Source organism: Schistocerca piceifrons, chromosome 4 (genome assembly GCF_021461385.2).
Source record: "Schistocerca piceifrons isolate TAMUIC-IGC-003096 chromosome 4, iqSchPice1.1, whole genome shotgun sequence".
Taxonomy (NCBI): domain Eukaryota; kingdom Metazoa; phylum Arthropoda; class Insecta; order Orthoptera; family Acrididae; genus Schistocerca; species Schistocerca piceifrons.
In genome coordinates, this window is record NC_060141.1 from 610,790,330 (window position 1) to 610,804,244 (window position 13,915).

At 41.6% G+C, this 13,915-nt stretch overlaps 1 long non-coding RNA gene across 1 annotated transcript; it reads right to left on the reverse strand.

Annotated features, from left to right (window-relative positions):
- Nucleotides 1–9,067: 9,067 nt before the first annotated feature.
- Nucleotides 9,068–13,600, reverse strand: LOC124795460. Its single transcript, XR_007016701.1, has 2 exons — nucleotides 13,421–13,600; nucleotides 9,068–9,402 (listed from the first exon to the last, which is right to left on the reverse strand). It is a non-coding gene; the product is annotated as an uncharacterized LOC124795460 (long non-coding RNA).
- Between the last annotated feature and the right edge of the window lie 315 nt (nucleotides 13,601–13,915).

The window sequence follows — 13,915 nt, forward strand, 5'->3', positions numbered from 1 at the left end:
CTAGGGTGTAGACACCAACAATACTTATTTCGAACAACATCTTGTTGAACGTCATAAATCAATAGCTGTTATAGTTATTACTATTTTCTTTATTAAGTACACTGTAAGCTGAAAAGCTCATTCACTTCTTTGAAATATTTACGATGTTTATAGTGTCAGCATTATGTGGAGGTAGCACATCTTTTGATTTTTGTCGATGTAAAAATATTTTTAATAAGAATGCTGTCATTGGCACTACTACCAGCATCGAGGAATACATCTGATATGAAAAGAACTTAGCATAGAACACCAAACGAGAACTGCCTCTCTAAATAAGTAAATCTTAGTAATCTCTTTATTCTCTTTGGACAACTGATTGTAGAATTTTATTTCTAGTTAGATAATGATCCAGAACGAGATTTTTCGTTCTGTAGCGGAGTTTGCACTGATATGAAACTCCCTGGCAGATTAAAACTGAGCGCCGGACCGAGACTCGACCTCGGGACATTGGCTTTTCACGGGCAAGTGCTCTACCATCTGAGAGAGCCAAGCACGATTCACGACCCGTCTTCAAAGCTTCAATTCGGCCCGTACCTCCTCTCCACTGTTTTAATCTGGGAGGAAGTTTCATAGATAATAATATTTTGAGCATTATGTGTATTCTTTCTTGCTAAATGTAAGTTTAATCTGTATCTAGTTTCACTGTCACAATCAGAATTGTATATTCAATAATTAAGGTTATTTTACGATTTTCATAACAGGTTACTAAATGTTCTCATATGATGTGCCTAAAATCCTCAGCGTTACGAAATAATCTATCCAATGAGCCTTAATTCTATTTCTGGTTATTAATCTTAACGCCTTTTTCTGCTTTCTGAAAACTGCATTTATATTTTCTAAGCGCTTCAGTCCAGAACCGCGCGACTGATACGATCGCAGGTTAGAATCTTGCCTTGGGCATGGATGTGTGTGATGTCCTTAGGTTAGTTAGGTTTAAGTAGTTCTACGTTCTCGGGGACTGATGACCTCAGATGTTAAATCCCATAGTACCCAGAGCCAATTGAACTATTTCAAATTTTCTACATTTATTCCCCAGAAATTAATTCCATTGCTAAGAACTGAGTGTACATATGGCATTGGCCGTTACACACTGATGAACTTAATGTGGTAAATGACTTGAGACTACTTAACAATCTTTCTTTCGTGTGACGACAAGAACTATTCGAAAACGTGTACGAAGGTCGTTCAATAAGTAATGAGAACCATTTCTTTTTCGCTCATTTTGGTTAAAAAAATGCGATATTTGTTGTGGCACACCTTGGAATATTTCCGCTTCTGCTACAATAGTTCACTGAAGTTCCGATAGGTGGCGTAGCTTTCAATTTGGCGTCTATAACTGAGGTTCGTTCCAAGCAGAAATTTGTCATTGAGTTTCTTTTGGCGGAAAACCAGAGCGTCGCAAATATTCATAGGCGCTTGCAGAAGAGAATTCCAAGGAGACGTGGCAGTGAACAAAAGCATGTTGAGTCGTTGGGCGAGGAGTCTGCCGCAGCCTTCGTAGAAGGGTCGGGCAAACCTGTCCATCTGCTGTGTGCCAGCCAGCCACACACAGCTCTGACTCCTCCAATATTGGAGCGTGCGGACACTCTGATCTGAGGTAATCGACGAATCAGAATGAAAAATCTTGCTGCAAAACTGGACATCTTTGTTGGTATTGACACATTCGTCAACCAGTTGGGGGGCTGGAAGGTGTGTGTCCACTGGGTTGCTCACCGCCTAACGGAACACCATACACAACAACGAAGGACAATCTGTGCAGATTTGCTTGAGCATTACGAGACTGATTGTGACTTTTTTTGACGAAAATCGTCACAGGTATGAAACATAGGTTCATCACTTCGAATCGGCAACAAGACTGCAGTCCATGGAGTGGCGGCACACCACCTCTCCTCTGAAGAAAAAGTTCAAAGTCATACCCTCAGCCGGTAAAGTCATGGTGACGGCGTTCTGGGACTCTGAAGGGGTTATTCTGTTCTATGTCCTGCCTCATGGTCCAATGATAAACTCTGAAGTGTATTGCGCTTCCCCATTAAAGAACAGACCTCGCTGAAAGCACTGTATGGATGACGGAGAGGTTGTTGCAGTAACAAGGCGCTAGTGCCGTCGTCGATCAGTAGAGTAGTACTATGAGGGTATACAGGCCATAACAGTAAGTTAGAGAAAGGCCGCCGCATTAAACGGAGGTTAAGCTGAAAAATAGAGTTTTGTAGAAAAAAAGAGTGGGGAATAATATGGTATGCCGAAATTATGAGTAAAGCCAGTCTGTTTTTAGAGAAAACTGTGTTGCATTACTTATTGAACGTGCCTCGTAACTACAACATCTTCATGTAACAGATAAGAGAAAACATAGGTCGTGGAACTCTTACTATGAGCAGTATGGGAAGAAGCATCTTATGTGCTGCAGGTTAGTAAACATTTGCGCTTTTATTGACATCAGTGAACATCGAAGGATTTCGTAGGCAGCGAAAAAAGCAACAACGTTCCCAGTTTAGAACGTTCAGGACGACACGTAGCATCGCGGGATGGCGGGTATAGTGCTATCAGAGTAATTGTTCGTATTCCGAGGCGTACATATTATCCCGGAAAATTAATAAAAGATCACTTTCTTGTGTTCGACTGTTGTTACAATATAAAAAAACTGCTTATCTAGTTTATAACTGAGAATATTTTACTATTATTTCTGATGATGTAGTGGGGCTCCTCGTAGCTCCCTACTGCCTGTTAACACTGCATTACCATGCCGGATAACAGATGGTTAATTTCTGCCTAACACTGATATACAGTATTGTACGAAGAATAAGATTATACACTGTATCATGAAAAGTATCGGACACCCCCAAAAACATACGTTATTCATATTAGGTGCATTGTGCTGCTACCTACTTCCAGGTACTCTATATCAGCGACCTCAGCAGTCATTAGACATCGTGAGAGAGCAGAATGGCGCGCTCCGCGGAACTCACATGGTCAGGTGACTGGCTGTCACTTGTGTCATAAGTCTGTACGCGAGATTTCCACACTCCGAAACATCCTTAGGTCCACTGTTTCCGATGTGGTAGTTATGTGAAAACGTGAAGAGAGATGTAGAGCAGAAAAGCGTACAAGCCGACCTCGTCTGTTGACTGACAGAGACCGGCGACAATTGAAGAGGGTCGCAAAGTGTAATAGGCAGACAGCTATCCAGACCATTACCCAGGAATTACAAACTGCATCAGGATCCACTACAAGTACTATGACAGTTATGCGGGGGGTGAAAAAACTTGGATTTCAAGGTCGAGCGGCTGCTCATAAGCCACACATCATCCTGGTAAATGCAAAACGACACCTCGCTTGCTGTAAGGAGCGTATAAACATTGGTGGACGATTGAGCAGTGGAAGAACGTTGTGTGGAGTGATGAATCACGGTACACAATGTGGCGATCCGATGACAGGGTGTGGGTATGGCGAATGACCGGTGAACGCCATCTGCCAGGGTGTGTAGTGCGAACAGTAAAATTCGGAGGTGGTGATCGTGTTTTCCACGGAGGGGGCTTGAACCCTTTGTTGTGTTGCGTGCCATTATCACAGCACAGGCCTACACAGATGTTTTAAGCATTTTCTGGCTTCCCACTGTTGGGGAATGGAGATTGCATCTTTCAACACGATCGAGCACCTGTTCATAACGCACAGCCTGTGGCGGAGTGGTTACACGACAATAACATCCCTGTAATGGACTGGCCTGCGCGAAGTCCTGACCTCAATCCTGTAGAACACCTTTGAGATGTTTTGGAACGGCGACTTCGTTCCAGGCCTCACCGACCGATATCTCTCCTCAGTGCAACACTCCTTGAAGAATGGGCTATCATTCTCCAAGACACCTTCCAGCACCTGACTGAACGTATGCCCGCGAGAGTGGAAGTTGTCATCATGGCTAAAGATGGGCCAACACAATACTGAATTCCAGTATTACCGATAGAGGGCTCCATGAACTTGTTAGTCATTTTCAGCCAGGTGTTCGGATACTTTAGATCACATAGTGTATTTGTAGGTGGGTATTAGGTGTGCAAGCTGTGAAATGAAGTACACGGAGCTCCAACCTATGACGGCGTAAGAGGTTCCACCCTCTGCACCTTCTACAGAGATGAGCATGAGTGCGTTGTGAGGATGGCTACTATAACACAAGTACTGACTAAACTGTGTCAACTGCTAAGTTGTAACGACATGAAGCCTTAGTTTCATGACCTTCGTTCTACTCGATTGGTTGTTTTACCCACAGGAGTCATTCCGATTAATCGAAACTTATTATAGCAGACTCGTGTAAGATATTTGCAAAGATAAACACCGCGATCTACTGGAACCAAAATGTAATGGAAGGAAATGAAAGTGCCCAGTGAACAAACAACTTTTACATTGACGAAAATAAAATGGAGATGGTCTGGACATGTAGGCCCTCAGATCAATTGTAAGAAAATGAAAGGCCTACAGCCACCTTCATGATCTTATTTATTGTGTAGCTGCCAGTTTCGTAGCTTCAGTGGGCTATCCTCTGGCCATAGTTGATGCTGATCCATATATACACTGCAAAAGTGGCCTACATAACTGGTTTACACAGACTATCTGTAACTGTGGTGTCAGCACTCCAACCATCAACTAGTGCAGATATCAGCATGAGTACGTTATGGTGATGTGTGCTGTAGTGATGAAACTGGTAGCTACACAAAAAATAAGATCGTAAGGACGCCTATAGGCGTTTCGTTTCTAACAGTACTGAACGGCCGTGGACCCCAAGACCTCCAGTCAAAAGGATGGACACACAAAAACTTCATGTGAATGGCGTATGGATCAAGTATGTTTTTACTGGACTGCAAGACTTGAGGTGAAAAGCTAATGAAAGGTGGGCTATTGATAATAAAAAAAGGTGCAGGAGACACACTGGTGAGTATACTGATGGAATTTTCTCAAGCTCCTAGTAGCGTCAAGTGTTAAAAAAACCGATAGCTTCCAGCCGAGTGCTCCTTGGTTTTTGTCAAGTGGTGACTTGTGTTAGTGCCGCTGCTATCTCTAAACAGCCGTTATACCGCCTATCACGTTAGTGGTACTCAGCCCAGCGCCGTAGGGGAAAACTGAGTAAGGTGGGCCCTCTAAGAAAATCATGCTGTAGATAAGTACAGAAAATACATCTGTATAAACTGTGTACATTATGTAACTATAAAATAATTGTATTATTATTGAAGTCTTCTTTTTTAATAGAAAAATGTGCATAAGTTGAAGTCTGCAAAATGGCCACTTTGCTCAGTAGATAGTGCAAAGTGACCAGTGACAGGGAAAAGGAAAATTAAGCCTCAGATGAAATAGAATCTGTTTTTCAAAGGCTTATGTGGACTGATAAGGTAAGGAATGAAAAGTTTCTCCGCTGAACCGGTGAGGAAAGGAATGTATTAAAAACACTGACAAAAAAAAGGGACAGGATGGAAGGACACCTGATAAGAAATCAGAGAATTACTTACATGGTACTAGAGGGATCTGCAGAGTGTAAAAACTAGAAGACAGAGACTGGTATACGCCCAGAAAATAATTGCTACTCTGAGATGAAGAGATTGGCACAGGAGAGGAATTCATGACGGGCCGCATCAGATCAGTGAGAAGATTAATGACTAAAAAAAACAGAAACGGCTTATGTTTGGCTGTCTCTTCCTAAACTGTGCCACCCAATCCATGTCTGCCATATATTTCTCTTTTTGTTGAGTCGATGTGGTCTATCGTTCCACTCAGAAAGCCGCGATACCTAATGGTATTAATCCGATACTGATATGTCACAATATGATCGTTCCATGTTAAAAATATGGTTAAGGAGTTCTTCCTCTTGCTCTTAGTTGAATACACATCTGAAGAGCCGAAGAATCTCCTCGTCTTCAGTAGCACCACTATTTCTTTTAAGAATTCTTCTTTTTAATGTGTTTCTTGAGACACTCAGTGGTTTAGTTGGTGTAGCGCATGTCAACTTTTCTTTTCTAACAGCATCCAATGCTGATTAAATAGCTTGGGAATCTAATTGTTGTTTTAATAATTTTCTTAAATAATTTGATGGGATCTTAACATACACATACCGTAAGAAAACATAACTTTTTAGCAAGCTGTAAATACACCAAAGCTTAGTATACTTATTTTACGAAATACGCTTGTCCTATTATCAAGTGCGATGTTTCGAAACAAGGTACTTATATGAAAAGATATATGTTCGGACAAAGTGGCAATTTTTCCACTTTGCCCCGTCAGGTGACTGGTCACTCTGCCCGAATGAACGCCATGACACTAAATGTTGACTGAATATGAAATTGCATAACCTAAACAATTCATAAACGTGTGTTTTAGAAGTCTAAAATAAGAAGTATTGTCATCTTTGTAGCAATTAATTGTCAGAACATATATTTTTAGTACCTGCAAATGGATCTGTCACTCGCCTTCCACCAAACATAGAAAAACCACAAAATGTTTCACTGCAGAGGAGTGCAGGGATCTATCACCACGAAACTCGCTGACAAAACCAAAGAAGCATGAATAGTTTTAAATGTTCCCCAGTGACTGCAAGAATTTCCAAGAGAGTAATACGAAGTTGCCACTTTACCTGCTCTGCCTGCTACAGCCGTCTCTATTCTACAAGATAATGATTTCGTTGAAAGACCACCACGCCCTTTTCAGCCTTCCGATGGCTGGGAGCAAAGCTGTGCTTAGTTCCAAACCACCATCTTTATTTATATTCTTACGTTCACTTCACCATTTACAACACTATCTCAGAAAACGTAAGTCCGTTTAATAAGACATGTCTCGTCGAATCCAGTTTGTTGTTTGTTTTTAAGAGCACATTCTGCTGCTGCTGATTTCTAAGGGTACCGTAGGCGAAGTTACTTTTCGTGTTTTTTGCCCGCTCAATCTGTCCCGACATAAAACTCTCTACACCTATACGGTTTTTTATGTATAAGTGGCTCCATGACTCTGAAATAACCCACTTTCAGCTATATATGTACTGTTGCAGGAAATTGTTTACACTATTTTGTTGCTATTTGTGGGCCAGTATCTTACCACTCCTGTGCCACATCAGGCAGAACAGAGGAGATAACATTTCACAGGACTTTCCAAAATTCTTGGGATAAGTGGCAACGAAGTTCAGGTTGGTGTGTAGAATTCATCAGACTGGCGAACTACTATCAGACTTCCGTAAAAAAGCATCCACACAATTGAGAAGATAGTAAGGGCAGGTAAGTGCGAGAAATATAAAACAGCCAGCTTAACATTTCATGCTGCCAAACTGCTGAGAAGAGTAATATACAGAAGAAAGGAAAAGAAAATTGACGACCTCTTAGACGACGATCAGTTTGACTTTCGGAAATGTAAAGGCACCAGAGACGCATTTCTGACGTTGCACTTGATAATTGAAGCAAGACTGAAGAAAAATCAATACACGTTCATAGGATTTGTCGATCTGTAAGAAACGTTCAGCAATGTAATATGGTGGAACACGTTAGAAATTCTGTGGAAAAGAGGAGTAAGATAAAGACTGGTGATATAGAATATATACAAGAATCAGAGGGAAGAATAATACTGGAAGACCAAGAACGAAGTCCTCGTACTGAAAAGGGTGTAAGAAATGGATGGAGTCTATCGCCGCTGCTGCTCACTCTCTACATCGAAGAATCAATGACGAGAATAAAAGAAGAGTGGAATTAAAATGCAGGGTGAAGTATATCAATTATCAAATTCGCTGCTGACATTGCTATAATCAGTGACAGTAAAGAGCAATTACAGGATCTGTTGAAGGGAGTGAATAGTCTAATGAGTACGGAATACGGATTGAGAGTAAACCGAGAAAGAGAGAAGTAATGAGAACTACCAAAAATGGGAGTAGCAAGAAACTTAACATCAAAATTATTTCTCGTGAAGCAGATGAATTTAAGGACTTCTGCTATCTTGGAAGCAAAATAAGCAATATGAAGCAAGTAGGACATAAAAAGTAGACTAGCACAGGGCAAGGACGGTATTTCTGGTCGAGAGTACTCTACTGGTATCCAACATAGGCCTTAATTTGAGAAAGATATTTTTGAGAATCTAGGTATGGAGCACAACATCTTTTGTCTTCACTCGCCACCCATTCTCATTGTAGGGCAGAATGTGTGTATTTCTTTATTTGGTCTCAAAACACAACTACCATCTTCCTGCACGATTTGACCTAACATTTTTCGCAACTTTCTACTTTCTTTCATTTCTAAATCTTGTAATGCCATTTTGTATCCGTGGTTTGTAACACCGCAGTTCAACATATTTAAAAAAAATATTTCTTCCGCGGATTTATCACTTTAGTGTAGGGTGTTTTCATTTTTTGAGTTCTCATTTTTAACTGATGCATTTTCAGTTTTCATTTTCGTCCAGATATTTGAAGTTGTCTATTTCCTCGAAATTGTCGTATTTGGTTTTTAAAATTCTTTGTGCATTAATTTTATCCGTAATATAATCTGTCTTTTCAAAAGACATTTGCAGATCCACCTTTCCAACTGTTTGCTTCAGAAATTCTAGTTTTTTTTTCCATTCATTCTCTATGGTTACAACTATTATAACGAGGTCGTCTGTAACAACTTATTTCCTCTTTCGATCTATTCAGCCATACGAAATTATTAACGTTTTGTTTTATTCCTTTGTTTTACATTCTTTTTCCTCCACACAACTGAATAATAATGGTGACAAACTGTCTATAGTCTGACCCTTGATACAGCTTGGAAGGCACTAGAAGTGGCTCCAAGAACTTTAATTTTATATACTGTGTTTGTGGAAGTTGGTGTAGTTGTTCCGAGAGTTTTCCTATCTATTACAAATTCCTTCAACGTTTTGAGGAGGGAGTCTACGTATATTAAATCATTTGCGTTTTTAAAACTAGCAAATATTAGTGCTAACACTTTACGAGTACGTGATGTTTCATTTACCCAACTATTTGTTTTAGAGTTTAGAAGTTGGTCTGGATGGGATCTGCTATTTCTTAATCCAGTAAAAACAGCACATATACTAAGAACAAGTATTTATTGTTTACAATATATACAGACAGATGCCTTTACTCATTATGACATCTGGCAGAGCAAGCAGCTTTGGCACTGCAGGTCTCCTGGAAGAAATCCAGTTGACGCCATAGGAATTGCAGTTACAGTGGTGAAGTCAGGCCCCTCAGCCGTGGTGCCCATGGTGGCCGCCGCCATAGTTTCCGCCGCCATGGTGGCCGCCATGGTGGCCGCCGCCACCGCGGTGTCCTCCGTGGTGCGCAGCCTCCGGTTCGGCCACCGCAGCGGCCTGCACCGACACGCAACACACGGCAGCCAGCACCAGCAGCGCCGCAATGACAACCTGTCCGACAGTGGGCAGCACGTTACGGCGTGAAGGGGAGAGCTTAAAGCAAAATGCAAATAACGTTCCAGGGACGCTCGCACAGCAGGAGGAGGGAGAAGCGTCACGAAATGAGCCTACTTCTGCAACGAGACACTTGGGAAACACAGAACATGTGAACTTGCTACACTACCTCTTACCTTGTCTCCTACAAGACACATCCATTCTACAGGGTGATTCAAAAAGAATACCACAACTTTAAAAATGTGTATTTAATGAAAGAAACATAATATAACCTTCTGTTATACATCATTACAAAGAGTATTTAAAAAGGTTTTTTTTCACTCAAAAACAAGTTCAGAGATGTTCAATATGGCCCCCTCCAGACACTCGAGCAATATCAACCCGAAACTCCAACTCGTTCTACACTCTCTGTAGCATATCAGGCGTAACAGTTTGGATAGCTGCTGTTATTTCTCGTTTCAAATCATCAATGGTGGCTGAGAGAGGTGGCCGAAACACCATATCCTTAACATACCCCCATAAGAAAAAATCGCAGGGGGTAAGATCAGGGCTTCTTGGAGGCCAGTGATGAAGTGCTCTGTCACGGGCTGCCTGGCGGCCGATCCATCGCCTCGGGTAGTTGACATTCAGGTAGTTACGGACAGATAAATGCCAATGTGGTGGCGCTCCATCCTGCTGTAATATGAATTGTTGTGCTTCTTGTTCGAGCTGAGGGAACAGCCAATTCTCTAACATCTCCAGATACTATAGTCCAGTTACAGTAGCACCTTCGAAGAAAAAGGGACCAAAAACTTTATTGGCTGAAATGGCACAGAAAACGTTCACCTTAGGCGAGTCACGTTCATACTGAGTTGTTTCCCGCGGATTCTCAGTGCCCCATATACAGACATTGTGACGGTTGACTTTCCCGTTAGTGTGGAAAGTTGCTTCATCACTGAACACAATCTTTGAAACGAAAGATTCATCTGTTTACATTTGAGCAAGCATAAAATCTCACAAATCGATTCTTTTAATCTTATCAGCTGCAGACAGTGCTTGAACCAATTTCAGACGATAAGGTTTCATAACTAACCTTTTTCGTAGGACTCTCCATACAGTTGATTGTGGAATTTGCAGCTCTCTGCTAGCTCTGCGAGTCGATTTTCCTGGGCTGCGAACAAATGCTTGCTGGATGCGTGCTACATTTTCATCACTCGTTCTCGGCCGTCCAGAACTTTTCCCCTTGCACAAACACCCATTCTCTGTAAACTGTTTATACCAACGTTTAATACATCACCTATCAGGAGGTTTAACACCATACTTCGTTCGAAATGCACGCTGAACAACTGTCGTCGATTCACTTCTGCCGTACTCAATAACACAAAAAGCTTTCTGTTGAGCGGTCGCCATCTTAGCATCAACTGACGCTGACGCCTAGTCAACAGCGCCTCAAGCGAACAAATGTACAACTAAATGAAACTTTATAGCTCCCTTAATTCGCCGACAGATAGTGCCTAGCTCTGCCTTTTGTCGTTGCAGAGTTTTAAATTCCTAAAGTTGTGGTATTCTTTTTGAATCACCCTGTATAATTATTTTTAGGCTTGTAGCGAGATTCAGTATTCCTCAAATTCAACAATGTCTACTACACTCTACTCATCATACGAATAAACCTGATGTAAACAAACACAAAGGCGATGGTTGGTCACATGCGGTAGAATCCGTACACTGGTGTTGTTACACCCCCGGAAGTAGGTCCTACTCATGTATTAGATATGTTACTATTAATTTACGTTAAACGAAACTTTAAGATTTTTTGATGTTGTAACAGCCATCAAAGTTTTCTTAATCACTCTATAGCTGTGTAATTATTATTTAAAAAAACGCGTACAGTTACAATCTCTGTACTGTTGTGTCCTGATTGTGGCGCTGTTAATATGCAATATGAAAATGTCTGAGGCTACGTGCTGCTCCGTAGTGAAACACGCGTGTGGAACACGGTAAATGCCGAAAAATAAGTTGTACTTAGTGTCTTTCATAAATTTACAGAAAATAGTTGGCGCTGAAATTTTGCGTGTTACAGTTGATATAGTTGCGATACAAATCCACATCGGATGTATAGCGGAATCGGTGCTCGATAGAAACTTGGAAAACATACATTTTCACAGCATCGAACACACCATGAAAATGCTACATTTTTACATTTGCCTCTGTACCTTTTCGATATGGATCCAACAGAACTGATCTGGAGCCAAGTTAAGCGATTTGTAGCGAGAAATAACAAGACGCACTGGAACTAACTCACGCAGCTTTTTCACATATCACAGGCGGGATATAGAACGGCACGTCATAAAAAAAGAGGAGAAAAGGCGGCGCCTGAGTGGCTTCGTGTATTCCGTTGTTGATCGACTCGTCAACGTGGGAGATGACAGTTCCAGAACTGAAATATATTTCTCCGATTGGTGTTAGGAAGGAGCTCAGAGATTAGGAGACGACCGACTGTAATTGATACCTTCAGTGGCTTCAGTATTCAACAATACGCAGTATGCTTTTGCATTACACATAGATCGCTCGGAAATATTACCCTACTTTTAAGTTAAGAATTTTCATCACTCTTGTTTGTAATTAGAATACTACGTTAGGTGAAAAAGAGAGCATTTTATGCTTTCCGTCTGCTCACCTAAGAAGCGTGCGGTCGTGCTGGAGTTTTGCCGAAAATTATTTCATTCTGTTTAACAATTAAATGCCGTTCGAGCCTATATTGTTTCTCTGCTCGTCTCTTTTCACGTCTGAACTGCAAGTACTGCCATCATTGCACTGTAGTTGGACCAGTGACGTCCAGGTTAAATGCGCAGGTAAAGCTGTTGTCCCGCATTATCGCTCAGCCTTTGTACGTGTAACACAACATAAAACGTATTGTATGATCGTACTTGACTGTAACGGACACAGCGTGGCTTCGGCTCCACGCGAAACCGAGATCCAATCAGACTCACGCAAACGCGGAAGAATACATGATTTAATGTTTACATCAGGTTTATCCTTATGATGAACACACTATATATCCTACGTCAATTCCGTAAATGTGTGATTGTAGGGGAAATGCTGCCGATGACATTGTCACTAAAGCGGAGTTTCTAAACACGGTTTTGCGGAATTCCTTCACAAGAAGACGGATTAAATATTCCAGAATGGGAATTAAGAACAGCTGCCAATACGAGTAACTTAGAAGTAGTGCACGAAGTAACTGAAACCACTTAACAATGGCAATCTTCCAGTCCAGACCGGATAATAATTAGGTTCCTTTTAGAGTATGCTGATTCAGTACCTCACAGTCATATATAACCGTTCGCTCGTCGAAAGCTCCGTACATGTAGGGTTTCACTTCCGTGATTCCAAACAAATATTTTAATGTTTTATGTGCGCTTACACCGCGAAAAAACTCCGTATGTGATACTCTTACCAAGGGCCCTAACGTATGTCGCTTTTCCGCCGCACTGAAGTAAGAGATATAACATGCTGTAAGCAAAAGAAATTTTTTTCATGTAGCTTCTTAATGCAGAAGGGGGAAAAATTCTCTAGCTGCTATATAATGATCAGCCTATACCAGAAAATCAGTTCTACTAAGAAAACTTGAGTCAGCTAGATGAGAAACATCTTCTGTAGTTGAGAGAAGCGGTGTAACGACTAATGAGCGTAAGTTTTATTAAACATTGTGCAGTGTACGGAAGTTATTTTATCCGTATTATAGGACTCTCGGTAACCTGTTATATTCGGAAAGGGACATAAATACGGCGGTTTGAATGCGCACCTACTCATCGTAAGCTGTTCTGCCTCGATCCCTTCATCTATATTGGTAAAATTGTATTACCGTCTTTCTGAAATGCTACTACATTATTCCACCAATTTGTGTCTACGTAACATAAGCATTATCACGCAATTTTCGGTTGTACAGAAATATCTGGTCGTCCTCGAGACAATGGTAAACGTTCAAAACAATATAAAGGAGTGATTATTAGTAGTACCTGTACTGCATACTTACCAGGAAGCTCTTCATGTCGCCGAGGTAAGATGACAGCTCACTGTTCACAACGAGTATGGTGAACGTTTCGGCAGAGCGGAGCTTTTATACCTTAAGCATTCAGGGACGGACAGGACTAAAACACGTCAGGCGCGAGAATGCTATATTGATCACGTGTGAACTTCTCGGAGCAGCACGACGGTTACAGACACGCATGTGTACCTGCGTCTCAGTGTCACGTGTTAGTGAAAACAAAACAGGACCGGTTCCAGGCGAGTGTGGGCTTCGGGGGTTCACCGACGACGGCGAAAACGTGCGTGTAAGCTGACCTCTAATAGCGTATTCGCGTGTTCCAAAAACCGGTCGCCGCGCCTTTTTTAGGTGTTTAGCCTATCGTCTTCTGCTCATACATAAAACGCACCGCGAAACATGAGATACAGTTTGACAGTTATGCCAGCCAGCGTCCAGTTACAAAAAAAGGCCGTGGCCACTTGTTGCCCTCCACTGCTGCCACAA